The sequence below is a fragment of the Peromyscus leucopus genome, chromosome 22 (genome assembly GCF_004664715.2).
Source record: "Peromyscus leucopus breed LL Stock chromosome 22, UCI_PerLeu_2.1, whole genome shotgun sequence".
Taxonomy (NCBI): Eukaryota; Metazoa; Chordata; class Mammalia; order Rodentia; family Cricetidae; genus Peromyscus; species Peromyscus leucopus.
The window spans coordinates 21,684,671-21,690,232 of NC_051081.1; positions in this window are offsets into that span (position 1 = coordinate 21,684,671).

Sequence of the window (5,562 nt, forward strand, 5' to 3'; positions counted from 1 at the left end):
GTGTGTGAATTCTGCATGCACCCCAGGGCCAAGTCCTCAGTGTGTGAATTCTGCATGTGTAGAAAAATCTCCCAGGCCTTTTCCCATGACTTAGGACCTGTGGTGGTGGGCTCTGAGAAAATTTCCCAAAGGGAATCTGTAGCATTGCCACCAAGGCCATCTTATCACGTTCCAGATTCTGTTTCAGGGATAAAACCAGGGCAAGGACCTCAGATTCCTGAATCTGTAAGTTTGACCTCTAAGCCATGACTGCAAATAGAAGAATCATTAGATTTGTCAACTCAGCAAGCCAGTCAAGTTGTGGGAGATAAAGACTCCGAGTGAGTCACGGCAGCCAGGGGAGGTAGCAGGTAGGCTAACAAAGCCCCAGGATATAAGCATGGGAACTTTAAACATAACTCCAATAGAACCACTGGATCAAATGAAAAACTTTGTAATGATCAGTCCAAAGCTGCTAGGTCAAGTGACAGAATCCTCAAAGACACCGCTTCAAGTTCCTCAGTCAGTTGCTCTTCCCAATGTTTCCAAATCTGTGGAAGTTATCTCTGGACTGCCACTTCAAGTTCTAGAGTCTGTGATGATACCAGAGCCAACCTCTCAAGGGTCAAAACATGCTGATTTGACTTCCAAATTGCACAATGTGATATGGCAGAATTTGCTTAAGTCTTTGGCTACAAAATGTGCAATCTAAGACATTAATCACAGCACCAACACATGAAATTTTAGAAACAATAGAGTTGTCGCGCTTTCAAGTTATAAAGACTGTATTGGTCCCTGAAAGACCCTAAACCCTTCAGGCTTACACCCCCCAAGTCCCAGGAGAATAAGGAACTAAAAAGAAAACTAGTTCCAAGGGCAACCTGACTCAGCCATTATTCAACCACCCCTGCCACAATGTAACAATGTAAAAAGATTTCTGTTAAGAGATGTGCTCAACTGTGACTGGATAGTTGCAGTTGTTCCAGGAAGGACCACTGTGACCTTTGTGTAAACTCCACTCCCGCCCTGATACCCACCTCGAGGTTTCAGGAAGAATGTACATGCTGACGTGACTGTACCCACTCTGTGATCAGACCATGATCTTGTGAAACAAAATTGTATGGGAATTGTAATCTTACAGCTTTCATGGGTTTTTCCTTTAAAAGTACCTGTGTGATTAAAATAGGCACGACTCTTGCGCTCTGAAGCTGAGTTTTCCCAACTGTACAGCTGCAACAATAAACACCTCTTGCTGTTGCATCAACTGGATCGGAGTCTGGGTTCTTGGGGCGCCCACTCGAGACCCTAAACTTTGGGGTCTAACAGTCCCCAAACCCCTGCTTCTGATTGTAAAATCTGAAGAGCTGGCTCCAGGACCAAGTCTCCAGGCTATAGAACCAATAGGAGTTGCCACAAATCAAGCATTAAAGTAAAACTAAAGAATGGTGTGAATTTATTCCCATCTTCAAGACATAGTAAAGCCTATGGAATTAACTCCAAGGGCAAATATTCAAGAGAATTTTGCAGAATTAATCTTACAGCAAACATCTCCACTTGAGGAACCTCCAGTATTAACTCATTAGCAAAGGCTTCAAGCTGAAAAATCTCTAGGGATCAAAACAGAATCCCCTAAAGTAATGGAAATTGAGGATTTGAATCAAAGATGGGTGTGTGAGGATAGAGACTCAGAAATGATAACATCAGAAAAGTCACAAGCACAGAATTACTTCTCTGGGTTCATACCCAGCCCTTCAATCCCATTTATTTCAAGTTCTGTCAAAACAACTGAGTGAGGGCGCTTTCAGGGTTCTGGAATGCCAGAGGTATCAAGAGCCTTGGCTATGAAGAACTTGGCTGTTGGTATTTTACCATCTGCAGAGTCCTATACAGACACTATTATGTTCCGTTCATCAGCCCTTCCCTTGGTGCTTCCCTGTGATATCAGGAACCCTGTGGGATCCTATATCCTGACATCTGGGAAGTGGATGCCCTAACCAAGGAAGCAACTGAAAAGAAGCAAATGGAGGAATTTGGGGATTCACTCCAGGGCTATTCTCCATATCCACTGAGATGACTACCCTCGGAGTTTCAGGCAGGACTAGAGAGAGGCTCGAAGACATCCTATCCGTTCTTTTCTGGGTAGACAACAGAGTGTCTGTCAAAGTCATGTCCATAGACAGCAACTCCCTAGGAAATATCTCTCCAATATGCTGATGCTGGGAAATGTTCTGGGAACACTATGGAAAGGAAGCTTTGTTCTCAGCCGTTTTTAACAGAAGGAGCCATGATGTCAATCTATTCAAAATTTTTTTTTGGGTTCCAGTTGAACTGATGGCATTTTCCCAGTGTCTACTAGAGAGGGGTCCTAAGACGATTTCACAGATTTCAGTGGTCAAAAACTATATTCAGAGACATATTTTATGCCATGGTCATGAGAAAAGAATGCCCTTAAAGATATGGACACATGGATCCACATCTTCCATAATACAATACTCTGGTACTAGATTGGGAATAAAGAAAACAAACTCAAAACTCAGTGGTATGTTCCAGGAAGTCACTCAGAACGTGTCTGTCTCATGTAAAAGGGCCCAGTTTCCTGCCTTAATGAAGCAGAGTCTTCTCTCGAGATACCTTACAATAGGGAAGACCCTGTTTCCAAGGACCAGAGTAAAAACTCAGAGTGATTCACCAACAAGGACTTTTGACTCTGACCACTCCCTCAAGGCAAGTTGTCTTTCCCAGGCCAAGAGGGATATCTCAGAACAGCACCATCTACTAAAAGATCTACAGCTAAAAACAGCAGCAAAAACCATAGAAAGTCAAGTACCCCACAATGTCCCTCCACCTTTCTCATCAGGACTTGTCCTGAAATATCCCATCTGCTTATAGTGTGGCCAATATTCAGGATTTAATTGCTGACATAAGTTACAGTATGCTCTTGGTCCATATCTTCTCGTCTACCCACAGATCCACCTTTTAAACTTCCCTGATGGTCAGGGTGAGATTCGGCTGCATCTTGGTTTTAGATTGAGAACTGGGAAAAGACCTCGGGTCTCAAAGTATCGTGGAAGAAACAGAGCAGATACATGGAAGGATACTACATCACCATCACGAAGGAAAGCTAAAATCTATCCTCCAGCTTCCAAGAGTCCAACCACTCCAAGAGATTTCCAGGCCAGATCTCCCCAGGCTCCAGCTTTTGTACAAGTGCTCATTAGAAAAAAGCAATGGGACAGCCATGGTGTGGTCAGCAAGACAGACACTGAAGACTCTGAGCACCATGAATTCCGTCAGGTTCACTCTGTATCCAAGAGTGGCTTTGAAAGTAATCAGGGAGAAAAATGGTCGAAATCAAGCCTCAAAAAGACCTTTGGCTTCAAATATCCAATGAAGAAAATCACCAAGGGACACAAAACACAAAGCTCTACAAAAATAGTGGAACCCCAGAAGAGAGTCCTTTTAGAATGATGTGTCCATCAAGAAGCAAGAGTATTGAAACCGTTCAAACAAGCACTGTTTCTTCAAAGACACAACATAAGAAATCCTCTCAGCCCAAGTTCTACCATCTGCTTTTCCAGGGCCTAACAGGCATTCCAAATAGCACATAGAAATGGACAGAAGCCTGAGGATAGGACAAGGCCAGGCAATTTGTGGTCAAGAAAATACTTGCACTTCATACAAAAAGCCAAGGATTATTGTTTAGCAGGAGATAGCAAAGGAGCCAGCACACCAGTTGCCCAGCAAAGGTCAACAGGTGTGAACCCTAAGCAAGAGGACAGATTGCAGGGAACAGGTGACCAGTGTAGACAAACTCAACAGTCAAAACAAGTGAGCTCTCTCCAACCCAGACCTTTGCAATTGGAGACCATAGTTTCTGAGAGAGATACCACTATCCAAGTTAATTCAATCATACAACCTTTGAGTATAGTTCAAAATGTCAACAGCAAAGCAAAGAAAAACTACAGTGATGAAATCACCTGTCCTGAGTCTAAGAACTGTTCTCAAGTAGGAGGTAGATTTCAGGCCCAAGAGAGAATGGAATCTGACAACCTTTTGAAGAGAACCCTGCAGAGTCACTTTAAACACACACACACACACACACACACACACACACACACACACACACGGAAGAACAACATGGTTTCTTCCGGGAGAGGGCCCTTCGTAATAAGCCTTTTGAAAGGAATCACATCCTTTGGGAGAGAACTCATGGACATCTCTGAGAGGAGATAATGCAGTCCTTCTCGGAGAAGGGATAGCAGTCCGTCTGACAGAACCCTTAGACATCTCTCTGAGAGGAGTCATTGCAGTCCCTCCCAGAGACAGGACAGTAGTCCCTCTGTGAGAACCCTTCAAAGTCTCTCTGACCTGAACCATCCCAATCTCTTTAAGGGGAGAGGTCACAGCCCCTCGGGGAGGAGCTGACCCAGTCCTGGGAGAAGCCCTTAAGGAGGTCTCTTAGTCCCGGAGAGAGGAGAGGACACAGTCCCTCCTCAAAGGGTTAACTCAGTCTTTCTGGGAGGAGCCAACACAGTCGCCCAAAAAGGAGCCATCTCAGTTCCATCCAGAGGACTTGGGGCAGTCCTTCAGAAAGGAGCCATGGTAGTCTCTCTGAGAGAACCACTTTTAATCCCGCTGGCAGGAAAAGACATAATTCTTTTGGAAGACATAGCTTGTCTATAAAGACTTCAAGACTTAAAAACTCCTAGGGACCTCCTAGGTACCACACTAAAAAAATCCAAAAGCTGGACAAGTTTGGAGACATGAAGTTAGTAGATAAGGAGAGACCTGTCCCTATTAATTACAGCCTGCAAATCTTCACCTCGCTGCCCTTTCTGCTCAGCCACCGCCTGTACCCTTGGCAATGAAAGAGCTATGTGGGAGGGGGGTGAGAATGGGTCTGTAATTTAAGATCAATAAAGGGGCAATAATCGAACTCTATTTGCATCCGTAAGATCACTTGTGGGGTGGGTGGGACTAGGTGTGCAAACAGCCAGAACTCAACGGTTGGGGTTCATGAGGACCCCTTAAATCTTCAGACTCCGCACACTTGCTCCAACCCTCTGGCCCCAATGACCTCCCTAGTCCTCCTGTTGTGATGGGGGCCGGGTTTCAAAAGAAACAGGAGATGGTGGTCAGGTGACTTTCTCCTGCCACAGCCCCCTGGGAAAGGTGGTAGGTGGAAGTAAATGTTTGGAACAGGGCTAGTCACCTAGGAGACCACATCTGGGGGAGGTGAGGAGAGCAGAAGTATCGTTGGCCTGGCGGGAGCCCTTGGGTAAAATTGTTAGGCGTGGAGGGGGAGTGATGTCTTCCAGACTGGGTGCAGTCACCGCCGTGAGTTTCTTGGTGTGACCATTACACTTTAGAGATAGAACTGTCGAGCCGTGAATACGAGGTTCCTTGCTTTTGTCCCAAACTCGGAGTTGGTTTTATCCGAGCCCATCATAGGCCCCACCCTTTTATATCAGAACCACTTGTCCTGCTTTGCTTTCCAATTTTTATTTTGTCTGTTCCCCGTATCCTCAGACTCAGTTCCTCAAGCAGATTGTAATTAGTTTATATTCCTTCAGCATCCCCAGT